Genomic DNA, 21,232 nt, shown 5'->3' on the forward strand with positions numbered 1-21,232 from the left:
TTACAGTTTAAGGAACATATTAAAGACCACCTCTAGTGATAAAATGTCTTAAACCGTGAAAGCAAAGCAAAGCAGTATTTTACTTAAACAAAAGCTTTTTTCCTTCACTATCCACTTAAGAGAATTCTATATGAGGAGCCCAGAGTAAAGTAAGACACTGTCAGGATACTGGAATCTATGCCATACTTCTGAGACCCATACTCCAGCTGAAAATAGCTTAAGAGCAACGTGTGCTGGCCACGTGTTCCCCTGTGCCTTGTTGTTCTTCTTTTCTTTTAGGTAAAAAATCCCTTCTTCTTTTTCTAAACTGTAGTGGAGCACTTCCAAAAAATGTTAAAAAATGAAATAGAATTCAGTTCACTGATTATTTTGTGAGAATCTTACTTCTGGGAGTTGAAATTATTGCTTTTACCAGCCAATACCACGACAGAAGTCCCAACAACAAGAGGTGGGGTCCCAGATCCCAGGGCTGCCCCTGCCATGCCACAGCAATGCCACAGTGCTCTCGGGCTGCCCTGCTTTGCTGAATTTCAGGAAATCAAAGCTCCAGCCATGCACAACAGGCCCTTTTATTTTCAGATCATCTCAAGGGTTTCTGAGAGTGGGAAGAAACCAAATGACAGCTAATGGATCAAGGAGGGCCTGACCTGAGGATAAGGTTAAGTGGTGCAATAATCTCCATCCTGAACTTGGTGCTGTGCAGCAGCTTCCTTGATGTGCTTGATCACCAGGTGAACCACTCTGAGAAAACCTCGCAGATTTTCTGCCCATGTCACTTAGAGCAAAGCTTCTGTTAAACACCTGAATACTCCCCTAAAACACTTCCTTTTTATTAATTAATGACTACTTTCCTCCACACTACACTCACTGATAAACTTGCCCTATTTCTGTGCACTGTCCTTTCTTTGGTGCTCTGATTTTTTGCCTCCAAAAGAAAAAGTATCCCATTTTCTAGATCTAAAACATTTCTAGTTCAATTATAGGATTTCTTCTTTGAAAATCGAAAAAGTTAATGCATGAGTTCTCTTTGTTTGGCTTTGTTGTGAGTGAAGGAATGGTCTGGCTGCAGAGTTGTTTTTTTTCACAGAGCATTGGATGGGCATATCAGTCAGATTTTTGCTTTTCCTTCTTTGAAGGAAAGATAAACTAACTAATGAGTTGCAGAGTTTCTCTAGGCAATGGCCTCTTTATGCTTGTTGTTAAGACCAGTGTAGGCAATGTTACCCACAAACCTTATTAAGGAAAAATGTTTTAATGTCCTTTTCTCAGAGACATTACACATATCTTTCCAGTGGAGGAAAAACAGCTGAGCTAAATTTCGAATTTCTCTAAAATAAGAAAGAGACCATCAGAGTCTCTTCTCAAGGGAACCCACAAGGATTTATTCCCAATATATAATGTCCCAACTCAACCCAGCCGTACTCTTGGTATATCATTGGGCTGGAGAAGCTCTTGAACTTACAAGACTTAACACCAATACACCAATGGTATTTCAGTATGGAGAGAAGAAACAGCCATCTGATTTAAAATAAACCAAACACTGAATAGAGGTAGGAAAGGTCATCATGATGAAGATAAAAAGTGAAGGAAACTCTACTCACCGTTTCGGGATCATGTACGAAGTTCTAAACATTAATGAACATAGCTACATTGAAATACAATATGTCACTTGAATATACTACCTGAAATTTAAAAATATCAGGCTATGAGCTGATAACAAGATCAGTCAAAAGAAACGCTGGGGTAGGAGACCAACACTTGGTATGCAGACAAGCAAGGACTTGAATCTGAGCTCTGGAAGGTAGAGGGAACGGAGCAGTAGGCCGTGCAGTCAAGTAGGCAGCCAAGAAAAATGGAAAGGAACTGAAAAACAGAAAGGATAAAAATAATCCTTCTAAGAAAGTTACTCATCTTGTCAGGATGGAAAGGCTGCTAAGGAATTGGTTTGGAAACAGTGGCAGCTGCAATCAAAAAGTCTACTGTATTTGTAACAAAGGTACACAGATATTCTACTCTGACTTGGCTGTGAATTGTACAGATAAGAAAAGTGCAATTAGAAGTTTTTGAGAGATTTACAGAGTAGCTCCCTGTTTAAAGTGTTCATATGAGTGAAGGAGATGCGTGAGGGGATTCAGAAGTGGATGCAAGTTGTTTATAACACAAGCATTAAAGGTAGTATGCTTCTGTTTTGTTGGCATTCAGAAAAGACATTTGAATAACCTGTCATCTCTGCCAGTTGTTTTCAGCAAACTTGCTCTTTCCCAAAGAAGCTGTGTGTGACTGATCTGTGAAGCAACTGCTGAGTTACAATGCCACAAGTAACTTGGAATTGCTGTCTGTTTGTGTTCTCTGGTAAGTTCAGCATTTTCACTTAATTCAGACTGTTGTTGTCATGGCTCATGCTTTCAGCTCTAGGAATCCTCTGCCTGGCTTTTTGAGTTGGCCAAGGGAATTCCTGTACAAATAAACTTACAGGATTTTGTGTCAAGGGATCTTCTAGCTAATTCTCAAAAGGTCAGCATTTCTTCGGTTTGGTTGATTTCCCTGAACTGAGAAGGAACACATCAGTGAAGAAAATTCACACTTCTCCCAGCCCACAGGCTGGTTAATAACTGAGGTGCTAATGCATGTGTCAGGCTTCCAGACTGACACAGCAGCTTGGGAGGAGAGAAAGGATTTTGTGTCCTTGATGTGTCTGGTTTATGGTACCACAAGACCCAGCAGAGCTCACCACTCTGAACCCGCTGTCAGTGTTTGTTCCCACATGCACATCTAGGCACCTTGATTTTAGCAACATATATCCCTAGCAGGAAAGAGAAAAAACAAAAGTGAATGAAATACATTCGGAGTCTTAATAAAACAATAAGAACTATAGCAGAAAGAATAATGAAACATTGGAAATGATTTATGGATGTAATGGATCACTCTCTCTGTCTTTGCAGAAAGAAAATATCCAAATTACCTCAGCTTTCATACTCATATTCCCAATGACTGCAGATGAGGAACTTTTAAATGTTTAAAAGTATGTTTAAGACTGGAAATGGTTATAAAAGATCAGAGGCTTTCAAAATTCACTTTGTACGAGGTCTAGTGAGTGCAATGCCAAGAGCAATATATGAAATCTGATCTGACAGTTTCATAATTTCCCTTTGTTCGAGGAGATCCCTGTGCAATGAAAACGTACAGCATCATGCCAGGACTAAAAGAAACAGTTAGTGGAAAGGACTCAGAGGTAAAGACCACTAGGCAGTTTCTCACTGGCAAAATATAAAAAGAAAATGAAGAATTAACTACATTAAGAAATCCCAAGGAGCGTGGTTTAGATTAAAGGACACTCTCTTCAACCAGGCCGCTGGAACATTGATGTAGCACTGTTCATGCAGATGTTTGGAGAGTATTTCACAAACTCTAATTTTGGAGAGGGCTTCTAAAGACTGTTGCTCTTCCACTACTCTGTGCCGCCTCCAATTTATCTTAAGCCTAAAATAGAAAAAAAAAAATAAAGAAACTACAGCTTCTAGTTAAATAGGAGTCTTTTTAAAGAAATACAGTAAAACATAAGATATAGTCCAAATCCCATAGATCCTGTATCTGTAGTAGGCTGGCAGGTCTCCTTTTACCTATACACAACAAAAATGAAGTAAAAGCAAATCTGTCGAAACCCAGCATGTTTAATGTAGTCCCTTGGTTCCTACTGGCTGCATGTGAACTGTGCATGGAGCAATAAATTGCTATATTGAAATCTTGGGAGTTCAGACTTGGTTGTGTGGTCTATCTTTAAAAGTCTGGTTCTGTATTAAGCTCTGGCTATTGATTTTTAGCAGACTATGCACCTGGTAGCAGTTCTTCAGCCCTTCTCAGATATATTCCAAGTTGGACCGTGTTCCCTCAAACATTAAGCGCACAAAAAGGTTACTTAAGTAAGATCTCAAGTAAGGGAGCTTGTGTTTGGGCCAAATTCTGGGCCAGTGCTCTGAAGTTCTGTTAATTAATTTTGCAAATTTTTGTTAAATTCCGACTATCAATTGATGAAGAGCTTTGAGTGTACTTCAAGTCAAAAGGCAAGAGCTTAATCTTCTCTCAAACAGAAACAAACCTGCCAAGTGGCGCCAGTTCAGCTCTGAAAATGACAACTCCACTCTGCTTATGTTCTGTCTACTACATTTTCCTGCAGGAGAGGAGAAATGCTCCATGCTGCTGTTCCCCTGCCTGCTCCCCGTTTCTGACTTTGTGCATTTTTGGGTAGCTTTTCTGATCATCTCTCCAAGACTCTCTCATTGTCTGGAAAAGGTGTTACCTCATGGCAATACCCCAAGGAAATAGTTTCTCCTTTCCTTTCCACATTCCATTGTTGCAAGTGCAAGATGTGATGAGGGATGGCTCGTCTTAATGAAAGAGAGTGAAGGTTCCATTGACTTCACTGGGGTCAAAACTTCACCCTCGGGGACCTATTGGTAGAAATGGGAGGGAATTTCCATTTTCACAGAGAATTTGCAACCCTTAATTGTGTTGAAACTTCAAATATTTTCTTCACAGGGCAAAGTTCGTATCTTATTTCGGATGAATGTAGTGGCTGAGCGTCATCTGCTGCTGGAAAACCTTTGGAAGTTACTTAAAACTAAAACAGGCATAAAAGAGAATCGGGGTGGGAAAGGGTTGTTTGCCATTAAACACCAACACAAACCAAGCTGGGCTTTTTGTCTGTGCCCTGCCCTTTTTGTTCACACACTCCTCTTCACCCTCCAGACAGCCTTAGAATGCTAATTTTTCTAAGCACATGGAGAATGAAAACTATTATAGAAATCAACTGAAATATTATTTTAAACCTTGTTTAATGAGACTGGATCCACACTATAAATAAAATCCTGATCTTTCCCTTCTTGACTTTCAAAAATGGTATTTCCCACACACTATACAATCTGTCACATTCCAATTCAAAGCAAATATTTGAAATAATTTTCAAAAAAAGGATGTTTACATGAACTGGCAGGTGAGATTTATGAAGAAATGGTTTTAAATAAAAGTGTTTGTCTCTTTTCACAGATATTTAGGATTTCTCTTCACATGGCAGCATATGATATGGATGCCCAGAAAGATTCAGTGCTATGATGCTGTAATGATAAAGATCTGATCGTGTCATTCTTTGTTGGGGTTTCCACCAGTTTCTGAACTTAAAGGTATTCAATTATTCTGTTTTTCTCAAGGGTAAAATATGCATGTAACCCTCAGTTAGCACTAAGAACAATGTGCAAGCCTTCACACATCAAAGACGTGACTATGTGCTTTTGTCTATCCTAATGGTTTGAGAGAAAATCTTGATAAATCAACATGAGATTTCTTTTTATTTTCCCTTTTTTCCCCTTTTTCTCTTTCTTACATTTTGTTGTCTTGATTAGATAAAAAATAATAGGGGGCTGTCAATCTGTTTTCTTTTCAGGTCTTCTCTGTCTCTTTCTAAATTAGTTACAGCCTGCTTTTTGTAGCTTTATAGCCAGCCTGACCTAATTTAATTACCATGACTTGTGTGGCTTAAAGATAAATAGTTTTATTCAGCCTGCTTACTTTTGTATAAGTTTTCCCTTTCACACATCTCTCTATATTTTGGCATTCAGAATTCTTGTCCACTGTTCTTCAGTAGGTTAACACAAGGTTGGTTTATAGCATTGTCCATATTTTCACAAAAAGGCCTTTGATGCTTTTAGTCCCTGCTTTGCTCTGAGTCTGGGGGCCTTTGTGGGACACAAATGAACATTAGCTGGGGCTCAGAAGCAGGGGATGGGAAATACAGCCCTATGCCCATCATGAGGGAGAAATCCTCAAAGCTTGCTTCTATACTGCTACTGTGGAAGATTTTTTCTTATTTAAGGAAAATACTTCAGAAATCAAAGCTTGAGACTTCTCTACAGATTATGGTAAACACATAAGTGGCTAGATGATCTCCAGTAACATAACTCTGTAGCATGAAAACGCCTTCAAGCTGTCCAAGAACACAAATGCTTCACACAGAGATGTCCCTAATGCCCAGATCCCTGAGGTTCATGCCAAGATCACTGACAAATCCTTCTACCATCCTGTTGGCCACCTTTGAATACAGAAAGCAAGCAACCAGCTTATAAACTCCAAAATCCTACTTAAAAGAAGGGATCATCATATTTCTTTCTCTCTGTCAAAATGGAGAAAGATTGACCAGGAAACCCTGAGTGATGCTAAATAGTTGTTAAAAAATCTGATTCAGGTTCTCTTACATTACTATAATCAGTGCTTTTTTAAAAAAATCTCCCATATAACACTCAGATGAATGTACAGAGACTATCTCCATGTAAATATGTTGTGTTTTGCCTATGAACACTAAATATATTTTGCAGTAGTTTAAAAATAATTCTTTGGAGGCTTACTGCAGTTCTTAATACAAATGTAGATACAGAATTTAGTGTCATTTCTTGTGTCATCTGTATGTCATCTTAATGCTGCTAAAAGAGCCTCATGCCCTTTTTTAAAAATGCATCTACTTGGGTTTAAAAAGAGTATATCTGAGATCATTAGCAAAGGAAATGGCCAGCATTAATTCTAAACTACCACAGGTTTTAACAAAAAGAACAAACTGTGAAACTTAAAAGGAAACCCAACAAATGTGTTTTATGAATACATGTGCAAAATTTTGGTTACAATCAAATAAAATACTGATATGTGCCAGACACCTTGAAGTTGCTCTCCTGTGTCTAATTCTTCCGAGCTAGATTTAAATTAATCTCCCAGTACTCGGCCTCTTCCCACCCTTGTTAGTAAACTAACAAAAGCAATTTATACCAACCACATCATAAGCAAATATAAAATAAAATATAGCAAAATAAAAATAGCAAAATAGCAAAATAAAAACTCTTTCAAGCATTTGCTTCATCCTGTTGGACACCTTTACCTATAATCACAATAATCTTCTATTAAATAAAATTACATACATGCAAGCTTATTTCAATATGTAAAATGTTTTGTTTCCAAGTGCAATATTCAAATGCCTTGTTTCAGTACTGTTGGTCTATTAATCTGATGGCAGTATTCCACAGAATTTACATGAAACTAACCTGAATAGTTGTAAAGCTCCCAGGAAGCTGATTTGCTTCAGAACAGATTGTGACATTTCTGTAGGTGTACAAAAAAACCAAATCCAAACATTTCATATAAACTTTTCAAGAAATATTGCAATCCTCAGCAATATCACAGGTAACACATTTTGAGAAAACTCAAAACTTCAGAGCCTTAGGGCATATTTCTCACACAAATAGGTTCACCTGCAAAGGAATCATTCCCAGACATCCAGTTGGAGACATCTGAGTGGTTCAACCAGGCTTTCCCATTGTCCTTTTAATATTTAATAATGCCTATTTGGATCTTTTCCTTGACTGAACTGGAGTATAACTCATGAATACAAACAGACCAGTGTTTGACACTTGAGGCAGCTGCTATCATTGTCCTTAACCCTATCTGCTTCCTGTGTGCCATTGCCTCTGTGGAAGGAAAGATGAGCCAGAAGAGACAGGGAAGCAGTTCATGAATGGCTCAGGCTCAGGCTCAGTTTACTACAGTAACTGTATAGTAACTATAGTCTGATAATTTAAAAAAATTAGCACTCCGTATAATAACGAAGGCACCAGTAGTGGATAAGAACAGCAGAACCAGACACACATAAAATAGAATAGAAAATTTGTGTGGGACATGGAATCTGTGCTGAAGGACTCAAGTGAGAGTACCTGGGCTCCTTGAGAGGTTCTTCTGACAAAGGCAAAATGTTCTTGGCAACAGTGACTGGTCACTTCTGCTCTTCCTTCTAGGAAGGTATAAATCTGCTTCTTTTATGTGTCCAGAGTACTTTGCTTTTAAATGCTTCACAAAGGCTACCAGTATGAGAGTACAGTGGTCCTTGACCACATTTGGTATCTATAGTTTCATGCAGCCAAAAGTAATATAAGAGCAACCACAGATGAATTTTAGAAAATTTCATTCCTTATTTACATATCTATGTTACACCCTGTACAAAAATTATGCAGAATGAGATATGCCATGAGGAAAAAAAAAAAAGCACAAATCAATTCACTGGTCTGAATGTGGATCAAACGCCAATTGCACTTGGCAGAAGCACACATCTGATCATTACTGCAGCCAGATTCCAGGAAATAAAGGACAAAATATGGCACATATTCCACTGCTCTCATCATGCACAGAAAACAGCTGATATTTCAAGGTTCTGAGGTTACAACATGTGGCTCTTCTAAAGAGCAGACTGCAACCTTGAGGGGCTTGTTTTGTTTTCCAACTGAAATCTGACATGCATTACATGTGAACATTTGGAAGTCATATTGTACATCAAGCATTACATCTAATTGCTTTAACTTGTACAGTGTGCAGTCATTAAAATGACTTCCAAAATAATGGAGCACTTAAGGGAACCCTCACCCACATGTGACCCAATAAAGAGGAGCAAGTGCCTAACTGCAAGCACTTTGTACTTTAGCACAGATCCATAAGCACCCTCTTTAAATGGGGTGATGCTTGCAGTGGATAGGAAGCAGGTCACCCTATGATCTATGGACACATAAACACATACAAGGAGAAATTATTTCTGGCACAGATTTACTTCACTCAAGATTCTCTGAGCAGCAGGGAGACATCTGATATGTAAAACAGTAGGCCCCAGCCAATTAGTCTGTGACAGATAAGAACCTTTCCCTTATTTGTGTTATAGGGTTTCTATGTGGCCTGTTCCTTCGATGATTTCATGTTCCCCTCTGACTTCACTGAAATCCAGTTTTTATCAACTGGGATTCCGGCATGCTTTCCAGGTGCAACAAAGAAATAACCTGTTTGGAAGAAAGGAAGTATGATATGTGGGCCTTGTTTCTGTCTTATGGGAAACAATGCTTTTGTAGTTCTATTTCTCAAAAAAAAAAAAAAATCTGTGAACAAGGAAAGTACTTTATTATCCATACAAATGTACCCTTTCAAAGCATCACAGGGGATTCAACCATTAATATCTAACTGCAGCATCTATCTAACTATCTAACTCAAGTATGCTGCTTTGGAAATCTGCCTTGCCATACTGGTGCAAAAAAAGTTCATATAAAAATAGTCAAGAAACATTTAGAAAATCTCCCCCATCATGAATATCTTACATTGCCTTTTATATCTGTGCATTACTACATTCCCAAAGTTAAGAAAAGTAAAATTCTCCTAAGCCTACATCCCCAAGGTGGATAGAGACCTGTGGGATCTGCTAGATTGTTGAGATGGCAATGTTTAGAACTTGTAAAATTTTAAACTGGTACTTGCATTACTCCACTACATCGGCAAAAGCAGCACCTCACACTTCTCTCAGTAATCATTTCACAGTGTGAACCTCAATGATCATTCACACCCCTAAAAGGATTCCCATGGGGTTTTTTCCCTTCAATCTTGTGGCTCTGCATTGAAAGACCTACAAAGGCTTCATTCTACTGATGGGAGCAGAATATTCTGAGTGGCAGATGGAACAGCTCCTGAAACAACTTGGTCCATGGTAAAGGCAGTATTTCAACAAAGGCTATAGAAAATATTAGACCAAATGTTACAGGAAGCAAGAACTACCTTCTCATATACTTCTACTTTAAATTAAAAATTGAAAGGCATGACCAAAAAAAAAAAAAAAAAAAAAAATTAAAGTTCTTTTAGGTATAGTATAGAAATCATTTTTGAGGCCTTACAGAAGGGATTTTTTCTTTCTTCTTCTTGTTAACTTGATTTATTTTTATGTATCCTGAGAAGCTGCAGTCAAACTTCACACAAAAATTACTTCCAACAAAAAGGGTTCATGCTTCTGGATAGAAAACAAGAAAAACTCAGATCCAAATTCCTCCTTTACTTCTGTGACCTAGGGCAACTACTGCTGCCTTTTAAAGTATGCGTGCTTCTCCTGTCCCTGGTGATTGTTATTAATACAGGTTAGGGAAAGTGGTGATAAAGATCAATTCCCAACCCAGAAAAGAAACATTAACTGCTTCTTTCATGTCTTCCATAGTAAGTGAGCAGCTACAGTTTCAAATGATCCCCAGATGTTTACTACTCCTGGTGCTCAAAAGCAGTGTAGTTTTTCTCCAGAGCCATGTTGGGTATTTTTGGTTATCCTGCAGACTTCAACCCCTTGTCATCAGAAGGAAATGCAAAGGTGGAACAGAAAGCTTGTGTAGTGTAGAAGTCCAAGAAAAAATAAACCAAGGATGGCCTCTTACTGTTGGCCAACTTAAGCTATGCCTCTGCGTACTAATGCAAGGAATTCCTACAGAGATGGGTATGGGAACACTACAAGCTTGTCACTTAATTACAAGAAGATTTCTTGACTCTGGTAAAAATAAAATTGCTGAGATCTCTCACAAAAACAGTGTTATTTTTCTGGTTCTTTACAGCAGTGTTTTCGTACTTCTTCTTACTCAGAGCTTGGACACAGGATAGTCTGCCTACATTTGTAAACATGATAGCTAACAGAAAATAAAAAAAAAATATCCTCCTTAGATAATACAGATTAAGAATAATAAGAACCATTTAAATTCTACTTCTCTTTCCTTTGCACTTAGTCCTAATTATTCCCTGATGAAGACTTACCTTTACTAAAGCGTAGTCCCACTGGAAGCAATTATTAGTGATAAAAATAGGCGCTTTCCAAGAGCTTTAAACAGATTATTATCTGAAGAGCCTGACAATTTTGTCATTATTATAACCAGGTAAGCAAAGACAGAAGAAGAACACGCCATAGACGATATTAAAGTACTTCACCTTCTTGGACTGCACCGTTCCTTTCTCCTCTCATCTTCTGAGGAACATTGGCCAAAAGATTTAGTGCTGCATGAGCAGCAGAGATCGAGAAAAAATACTCCAAACCATGGTAGGACTCAAAGCCAATCTCTTACACCTGCTACAGTGTGTATAACTTAGAGAATGTAATGCAAAACAAAAGCCTCTGATCCTCATTTCAGGACAATTACTCTGACTGAACACTCAGGTAACTGAGCTGGGCTCCTCTTTTTAATGAACGAGAAGATGCCAATCTGACCTTATTAGATCAGCCCACATGGAAATTAAACATTTACATGTATTGTTACAGTTTTTCTTTTATGCCAAATAGGCAGGCCTCAAACTGACTTCTCTGCTCCCGTGCAATGGTCAGAATGAACCAAGTTGTTCAGTCTCTGCAGGATCAGAACCAAAATACTCTCTGAAAGGTATTTTGAACAGAGGATGGAATTTTTGACCCTCTTTCCATTGCTGATACTAAGGTGATAGGATGGCCTTGTACACAAAAATGTGTTCCCAGTGGGAACAGGAACTTTTGAGTAAGACCGTGTTAACACAGCACAGTTCTCCCAATCAGTGCCCTGGCTCAACATGAAGCTACTCTTTATTCTACTGCAAAAATACTAAACATCTGTTTCTGAACAGAACAGCACCTACTTCACATGTGAAACATTTTCATCTGCTAGCATATAAAGGCTAATGAGTGTTGAGTTAATAGTCTGTTAATTCTTGGGTACTATCAGGCATAGATTTGTTCAAATTGAACTGAAAATTCACTTGCTCAATAACTCCTGACTACACACAATCTTACTTTTATCAAAGTCATGTTACTTACTGATATATTTCACCCAGCTTGTCAAAAACAGGTAGAAAGGCTCTGAAATGCAAGCACCACAGCCAGAGGTCTTCCAATGTGAAGAGGCCAATCTTCCTGCTGGGAAAGCTGAAAAAATAAATGCACAATAAAGTGCGTCATTGAATTTCTATTTACTGGGGAAAGACACATCTCTAAATCTTAAGAAGTAAGTCCAAATCAGAATCTCTCTTCCATAGCCCTGAAATGTGAAAGAGACATTAGAACTATGCTGACAATTTGGTATTGTGGTTTGCTGAGAGAAAATAGAGGAGCAGCTGGAAAGCAACTTAATAATTTCCACACTGTTTCTCCCACTTGCGATTCATTTTATTTCGAGTTTCTTTCCCCATTCCCAAGTCTTTCACCTTTTTGTTTTAGCACTTTAAGAAATCTTTAACTTACAGATTTCCCTTTCTTTCCCCCTTTTTTTGCAATCCAGCAATTTTTTCCCTCCCATTTCACCCTGGGGGAAGTCAATTTTCACAATTAGCTAGATGGTTATAGAGGAGAAACATGAAAACACATTGAAAAAATACATATAATAATTACAAAAATAGATTTTTTAAGAATTGCAGAACTATCTTCTCTTGAAAATCCATTTCATTGATAGGGATCCTAGTTCAAAGAGAAATTCTATTGTTAATTAAGAAAATTTTGCTCCAAAATACCAAACAATTATAATTAAACATGGGACCATTTGGTTACTTGCAACATCAGGGATTTCCCAAGTCCTCAAGGGGTAAGTTGTTTTAAAAGCAAGGACTTGAGAGTTTATGGAGCTCTTGTGTAGGCCACCCCTTGAGGACATCCAGGGAAGCACAACAGAAACAACTTTCCAGTTGCACAACTCCTCCTAGGATTAACTGGCCAGTAAAAGTCAAAGGCAGGAATCCACAGTCCCATTCTGCCCTGACAACATTACTTGGTGGTTCTTTGTAGGAATTAGGATGCAAAGTCTTCATTCACTCTTCAAAAGCAGATAAAAGCACACCTTAACTGGCCATGACAAGAATGAGATTTAGCTGCATGCATAGAATTAAAAGGGGATTTACAGACTTCCCAGAAAAGGACCAGTTTCCACAAAAAGCATCCTTCTGTTTGCCCATCACCAGAAAGGTGGTCACAACTCTAAGATGATACTAAACTGTAGAGACCGTGAGGCTTTTAAAATATTCTTTCATGTCCAAGATTATTCATGTATCCTTTTAAAGTGTTATTTTTGTATAGATTAGCTGTGTTTTCCATCTGAATTCCCAATGAGACTGCAACAGCAGTGTGACCTCAACTTTTTTTTTTTTTCCCCTTTTAAATTTTTTTTTACTTAGCACAGATTTTAAGATAGGAAATAATAGCAAGCTCATTGGGCTTGAAGACAATCCCTAGTGGTGCACACTTGAGCTGGGGTGTAGCTGTTAATATGTCTGTGATCTAATTCCCCACAAGTGAAAGTCAGCCAGAGAGCCCACTTACTCAAAGCAAAATAATCGTTAGGTTAAATATCCTGGGATCTGTAAAATCCACTGTTTCTAAAATTACTCTCCTTTAGTCCATGAAAGAAGGCTAGGAGGATTATGCATCTGCAAAGAACACTCTACTATAGGTAGTTAAACTCTTCCCTCATGCAAACTGCTGAGGTCACTGCAGCTACAAAAGCAGAGGGTTTCCCTGCAGCATCTGCCAGGGGACTGGGGAGCAGATCCTGGGGATACTTCATGCAGCAGGATATAATTCAGTAATGGTTAATAGCACAGCCTTTAGCAGTTTTAGAGTAAAATGACACCTTGTACCTTTGAAACATTGGGGCTTGCTGGCATAGTCTGGCTATTTCCATTGGGGCACACACTGCAGCAAAGGAGCTGAGTCCACAAATTGCTCCATTGTGTGACCCAACCACACAACTGCCCCTAAAATACAAACAGGGCACAAGTGCAGACACTGTGCTGAGACAACTCCTGATCTGTGCAAACCAAAACCAGCTCAAACAGATGGACAAAAGTACAGGTGTAGTACACTCTCTTTCCCCCTTTCCCACATTCCCTATTCTTGTGCATCCATTGAAGCCTTAAGGATGAAGGACACAGTTTAAAAGTGAAGAATTATGTTTTGCGTCCTTTAGATGAGAAACGTGGTAGCAAATGGGACATTTGCTTGTTTGTAGGCAGATAAATTTTTATTTCATCTGTGATAAGTGTGTCTCATCAAACTATACCTGATTTAACAACTTCCTTAAAACACACGTTTCTAAAATAGGGCTCAGGATGAATTAAAGGACCACATGATTGTTTCTGTTTCATTCTTTCTGAAATTTTCTGGATGCAAAGCCCCTTCACTGCATTGTAGCATGTTCTCTTACAAGATAAAGATTTGACTTTCTTAAAATATTGTTCACTTCTGAAGCTGCCCAGGAATGAAGGAACAAAGCCCTGTTTGGTGAAAGGCTGCAGATGAAGTGAGCATGACCAACAGCCGCAAGGACACAACCTGTGCCCTGAGCAAGTGCAGTCATCCAGGACAGGAAGCCAAGCCAACACAAAAATGTGGTGCAGATGGGCAAGATGATTGCAAAATAAAATAAACAGGCTTTAACAGGAAGCAGAAAAGCAGAAAGCTTAGCTTGTCCTTATACAATTCAAGCTACATTTGCAAGTGAACATGCTTGCAACTAATAAACATCTCCAATGACCACATTTTACATGAAATTGGAGAATAATCAGTTTTTTATGATAGGAATGAGTACATGAAGTGCTTTGCAGGAGCTCGTATAATCTACTGTAACACTCTTGGCTTACTGAACACTTTGAAACAGAAACTGAGCATTTCAGCAGAAGTTAACCCAGCTCAAGAGCCCTTGAAATCGGCTTTCATTCATCACCCATAGATTATCTACTCTCATGACTACTCCTCCCTTTCTGCACTATTATTATTATTCATGATTTGTCAGCAGCCAAGAAATTCCTCTGGGTTTCAGTGATGAAGTGCTTCATTTGGACTAATTGTTTCATTTACTTTAAAAGAACAAAGAAATCTGTCAAAGCACATTTACTCTTTTGAGGCCACTTTTGGATATCTATTGCCAGTCATTAAGATTTTTGGAACTGAACACTGAAGATTGAACTTCCAAAAATATTTTAAGTCAGAGCAGCACACAGGAGACAAGGTGAAAAGAGCATCAAAGCTGTTGCATTTGTGCCGCTGCACAATTCACCTGGATGTCACTAATTTTCCCAGCCTGCCTTGGCAGATCTCAGATATGATACTGGAATTACAGTTCTTCATCCTCTGTTCCCTGAAAACTCAATCTTGTTTCATCCCAAACTTTTGTCTCTGCTCCGCTGCCTTGATGTTACAGTTCTCCTGTACCAGTGCATCCTGTTCCTTTCTCTTCTGCTCCTACCCTCTGCTTCACTTCCAGCTTACCTGCATCACCCTCACTGGCCTGCTGGAAAACATTAAACTGTAGCTTCACCTGGTTCAGTGCATCATGGGTTGTCAGAATGTGGCTCAGGTTAAACATACTCTGGTTGGCCCCCCAAAAATTGAAAATCATTATTTTACCGTGTACTTTTCCCTGGGCTGTGCCTGGACTGGTATCCATTTACACTGCTCCCCAGTCTCCCATCCCAGTGCCTGTGTGGCTAACGAATTAAAACTTTAGTATCCAGGGAACGTAATGTACCTTTTTATTGTAAATTTTTATGGCATTATTTCCTTACTATATCAGTACCCAAGAAGAATGTTAAGAGCCATTTGAATTCAACTATTTGCATCTTTCTACAGACTATATAGAGTTGTTAAGGGAATACAAAATAGACCTCTGTCATTCTTTAAGCTGAACTTCTTGTCTCACTGACAAGCCACCTGTGATGCTAATTCTGTGACATATTATAGGCTTTTGTGCAAGACTGAAAGGAGTTTGTTAGGTGCTACAGATGATTAACCATGAGACAAGTAGAAAAAAGAAATTTTCACCCCTTTAGTATTTACCAAATTTAAGACTTATTTGTTGTCTGTCAAACTAATATTTTAAAACAGAGGACACTTCAGTTTTAAATGGCATTACACTGAGAATTTGCCTGTTACAGTAAAAAATAGACAATTTCATTTTATATTTTTCTTTCTGCAGACCACAAAATAAATAGTATACCTGCATTTTGTGTCATGTACTTGGGCATAGTTGTAAAGATGCTGCTTCTCCTCACCTTGAAGCCAAACAGATTGTAGTTTTTCACCTAATGCTTAAACAAACCTGAGGAAAAGCTCTCATACTGTCAGTTCCGTTTTCTCCTAGGAATTCACAGTGGAACTGTCTTTCCCAAACCACTTGGGCTGTACAAAGACTTGAGCTCCAGCTCACAATGTAAGCAGCAAAGAGGATTTTGACACTCTAAGATAACTGGAATGGAGTTGTCCAGGCTGTCTCCAGTACCAACAGGAAGATGTTAAATAATGGCCAGCAGCAGGTGAGGTGAGTCCCTATCTTGCATCAAACAAACGAAAAAGCTGATATTGATGATGGCAGAACCAAAAAGAAACTCGAGTACTTCAGTATAAAATCATCACTCCAGCAGCAGCCTAGCACCCTCCCTGATTCTAGGCCTGCTGGCCTAGAGATTTCTCCGCATGGCAGAAAAAAGATTATTGAGCACATAAATCATCATCTGCCCCCAGAGTACACCCCATAAAGTCTATTTATTGCAAAGGGAGTTCCATGAAGGCAGATCCTATAACACCATGTTTTCAAAAGGTATTTACCAAAAGCCTGTGGCTGAAGTCCAGGAGTGCAGCTCAAGACCACATGCACAGGCATCTGACAGGCACTGCATTCCCTATGCCAAGCAATCCATCCAGAGTGAGCACTTGCTCCAACAGAGCAAGATCTTTGCAATCTAGTAATCTCCTCCCCCACATCACTCAATCTGTCCACCCTTCTCCTATTTCATACTCCTAGAGACAAGCAAATACTCCACTTTTCACTGTAACTTCTCTAGCTTCACGATTTCCCTCAGTTTCCTACCATCAGGTTTACTCAAGGCAGCTCCCTCAGATCAACCACCATTTTCTGACAGAGTAGAACCAAGACAGAGCCCAAGGCTCTAGTAAAACATGCTTGTCCCATCTCAAAACCTTGCTGAGCACAGGTTTCTGCTTTTATTCATTATTCACATTATTTTAAGAGTTTTCAAGCGATTTTTAGTACTATGGTACATTACACCTTTTGTGCAACTGTTGCTCCAAGTCAACAGGTTTTGTTTCTTTACCAGTTTTAGACTCTCTTGATGCCTCTTTAGTTTTTGCATTTCTAGGCAAATTAGTAGATCCCCTTCACTAGTTTGTCAATGTTTTTTTTTTTTTTCCTTCTTTTGTGCAGCCTAACTCTTCAAGTGGTGTCCTTTGACTTGATTCCACACTGTACCTTCCTTCACATAGCATTTGCAATGCTTTGATCACTCTCCCCTCATCATTTTGTTCCTCCACCAGGAAAAATATATTAACACCAGAAACTTTCCACTCTAGGTAAGGGGGCAACTTTCTCCTTGGAAACTCTGCCTGTCATGCTCAGTTTTACATTGTGCCTCGTTATTGACATTGACAATGAATGTTGGCTACTTATGGAAATTGGGGACATAATTCTCACCATAAAACATTTACCGGAGTAAACTCAACCCCACAAACAAATTGATGCATACAAGTGGAACAATATAAAAGCCACCAGCAGGGCACAGCTTTACTTTATGCAGATGTACAGTTTGCACATTATGGGACTCAACAGCACTCAAGTTTCCAATAACTTCTTTTTTTTGCTTGACCAATTTTGTTCATTACTTATAGGTCCCTGCAGAATTCTGAGCTGTTATTACAAACATATACATTACAGAAGGAACACGGCCTGACATGCATAGCTGTTTAATAAGGTTTTCATCAGCTGCTTTTCTGACATTTTTCATTTCTCTTAAGCCCTGCTTTTAATGTCTCAGTCTTCATTTGATACCATGAAACAAAAGGAGTTGAACAGAATGTGTTCATGGCTGAATATCAAAAGAATCACACAATGCACCTGAAGCATGAAGGCTCTGTAGGCAATTTCCGTTCCTGTTTGCATATGCAATCTAGACTGGAAAAACTTTCCTCTTTTCCTATATCAGATCAACCCCATAAAAAAAAAAATTCTCAAAGAATTGAAAATAATACTGAGTTATAAGTCTAACATCCAAAGAAAAGCACGCCTATTTGCATGAAGAATTTGGTGAAATTTTCCAAGAACTGCTCTTGTGAAACTGTACAACACAAGTGGATGTTCAAAAATCACCCATCCCAGAGAACATGAGCCAAAACAAAGTGTCCTTTCATCACTGAGAAGGGATTGTGAAGTTCTAAACTTTAATTATTTGAGCTAATAAGGTTGGCAAAAATAAAAAGCAGTCCTCTATCTTACCAAGATGTCAATAAAGTGAGAGTCTGATGGCCAATTCAGGTCCACTAGGACCTGAGGCAAATTTATACTGGCTCGAGGGCACAGCTCTGGCTCATACAAAAAAGCATATTTTAAGTGGGGCTACATTTACTAAAGAGTGGTCTGTACCCAAAATCAAATTGTTATGATCCAACCATTAAAAAAAAAAAGCAAAAAACTCTGATAATTTTTTCAACTCACAGGTCAGTATTAATGGCGTCTCTACATCCCTCTCAGCCAAGCTTTCCCAGCAGAAAAGAGGTTGAAAGAAGATCCAGTACATTTTTTCTAGATATTTTTTCTACTTTGGTGGGGGGTGTAACTCTTCAACATGAGATGTTTCATGATAAGAAGAGGAGAAAGAGAGAGAAGCTTCACAGCCTGTGGTCAAAGGAGGTGAACAGAAAGTTTTCCTATGGATGCAATCCTGCTGCAATTACACTTCTTTTCACTTCAGTGGATTTCTATCAATGGCCATTCTTATAAACCTCTCTTTTCCTTAGCTCACAGTTCAGCTCTGCTGCATGGGGTTGGCTTTGTCCCAGCTATGCTCTACCTCCAGCAGCTGTGATGGATGAAGGATTCAGATTCACAACCCCCTTTCCTGCATTTGGGACACACTACAACATTCTGGGCAAATACAGTTTCTTTTTCAGATCCCCATAAATATCAGCAGGTAACATGAAACCTGAGCTGCTTTTGCTCAGATCTGATACCCAGCACTGCCAGAAAAGAGGGTTATGCTGAAGTGTCCTGGACAGCTTTACGGATTGAAAATGCCAGTGCCAGCACGTCTCAAAAGAATCTCAGAAGTTGACTGTTGATGCAATAAATCTGAAAATACATCCAACAACAGCACAGAACAAAGAAAAGCTGTGAAGGGCGGAGAGGAAGCTGGGAGAAAAAACCAGACAGGCTAAAAAGTTGGGAGTTGGTGTTCAGTGTTATAAATATTACCTAATTGTTTTGTCAAGACCTCTGCATTCACAGGTCATGCAGGATGCTCCAGAATTAGTCAGTGTCTGTCAGCTAAAACAATTCCCAAATGCCCTGATACCTTCAACCTGGCAAGTAACCCTACTGCCTACAGCTATTCCTTTTAACATCTGGGGGGATGATGGTGCTGTCCATACAAATATCTACTGGACTTGCAAGTCACATTCAGGAGCAGTCATTACATTACCAGTGTGCAGTCAGAAATAAGTGCAGATGGTAAAATACCCATCATTCAACAATCTAACGAGATTGTCACAAAGATGATTAAAACATGGCCCAGATTCCTGCTTTGACAGTCACTTACTCAGGCAAGAAGCAGTTCTGAACCTCTTTAGCCTCTGTTAATATAGGTATTAACAGTTAGATCCCAGATTTTACTTGCCTAAAATGGAGCTCACATAGTTTCTAGGAGTATTCAGTGATGTTATTTGATACCACTTTGCTCATTTGTCAGAAGGAGCAGTATTTTTGTTATTAAATTTTAATTTGCCATGGCATCTATGTAAGACTGCCAGCTGCAAGGTTTTGCATAGGGGCTAAAACATTTCTGCTCCTACAGTCAGGTCCAAGTCTTATTAAAATTAAATGGGTATTTTGAGCATGTTTTGAGTCACCTCTGATTATTTTAAGCTACGGTTTGTATCATCAGACAAAAACACCCCCTTAACCTAAAAATAGTCAAGAAATATGTAATAATTACTTTTTTAAAACCTGCAATTTACAGTGACATTTAACCCATTTTCCACAGCTGCAATTTGACAAGTATGTAATTACATCTGACCAGTGATAATCACAGACATAAATAAAATAAGGCACATTGAGGCTGACCTTTCTTAATTGAACTTTGCCTGCAATTAATGATCCATTGTCTGTATATTATTTACAATCAAGAAACAATTTATAATAATCTTCTATGATTACATCCTATTTTTCTAAATGAAAATGATATAATGGGTTGTTTAGTTTCTTAGTTATTTAGTGTAAAGGGACTGCTCACTTCTCATCACCTTCACTCCTGCCAGGAAGCACAATCCATAGGCCAGGTGGGATACCTGGGAGACCTGAGATGGCTTTAGCCCCCTGTACTTCAGACCATGGCTCCCATCTCTTGTGATGACAATGGCAACATTAAGCTTTCCTCTTTAGCTCAAGTAGAAACAATGGATGTGGTTTATGTCTGAAAACAGCTAAATATATACAAATATATAGCTAAATATATACAAAGTGCCACTTACAAATATATGAGAACAGTTATTAAGGCAACCTGTGATGAGCACATATTTATCTCCAAGAACTTCCACTTTTAATGGAGAAGCATAACCTGCCTCCCTAATTTGTTTTCTCCACAGACCTTTGTCTTCCATCCCCAGCTTTATTTTAACAATTAATGAAGTCATTATAAGTCGATTCTTTCTATTCCCTACTATAAAACGCCCCGAGCCCTGCCTCTGGGAGCTGCTTTCAGTTCTCTTGGCTAAAAGGAATTTGTTAGCTGTGCAGCATTACATATTAATTTATACCACCAGGTCTGACAGTCTGCCTGGGAGGCAGAAAGGCTGTAATTTAATATTTTAAGGCACATTATGTTCATTAAATGGTATGTGTACATTACCTGACTGTAGAAGTTAACAGAAATTAATTTTCATATAATAGAGTGCAGTATAAACTAATGAGAAATAAAGGCATGCTGGTCACCACACCATAACAAAACATTCTCACATCCACACGTACCCCCTGAGAATTGTTACCTCATGCCCTGCGTGACAGATGTCTACCAACAGTGGGCTTTGTTGTCTGAGGTGACTCACCTGGAATAAGTTAATGCTTCTAAGTGAAGCCAAGGAATGTTAACATTTTAAAGAGCTCAGGGATACAATAAATCCTTACACTGGATTTATGGTATTGGCATCATATTTAACTTTAGTATCTGTGATGTTTTTCCACATTAGGTATGAAAAGTGACTGAGAGGTTACAATTGTACTCTAGAACATACCTATACTGCAACTAAAACCTCTTTTTCCTTCTCTAATCCCAAAGCTAAAATGACTGTATTGATCCACCAATGCCTCAGGATAAAAATGTGTGCATATTTAAAATCATATTCTATAAAATG

At 38.7% G+C, this 21,232-nt stretch overlaps 1 long non-coding RNA gene across 4 annotated transcripts in view; it reads left to right on the forward strand.

The window, feature by feature from the left end:
- Nucleotides 1-20,500, forward strand: part of LOC108445921 — a 26,516-nt gene extending 6,016 nt beyond the window's left edge. The window contains exons 3-5 of one of the 4 annotated variants that reach the window (XR_001860959.1): nt 2,237-2,352; nt 5,044-5,177; nt 15,960-20,500. This is a non-coding gene — a long non-coding RNA (uncharacterized LOC108445921). Of the gene's footprint in view, nt 1-2,236; nt 2,353-5,043; nt 6,705-8,737; nt 9,685-10,745; nt 11,641-15,959 lie in introns of those variants that run through there. The other 3 variants (XR_001861045.1, XR_001861038.1, XR_001860953.1) reach the window with 3 other exon arrangements.
- Nucleotides 20,501-21,232: the final 732 nt, after the last annotated feature.

The sequence above is a fragment of the Corvus brachyrhynchos genome, unplaced genomic scaffold (genome assembly GCF_000691975.1).
Source record: "Corvus brachyrhynchos isolate BGI_N302 unplaced genomic scaffold, ASM69197v1 scaffold20, whole genome shotgun sequence".
Taxonomy (NCBI): Eukaryota; Metazoa; Chordata; class Aves; order Passeriformes; family Corvidae; genus Corvus; species Corvus brachyrhynchos.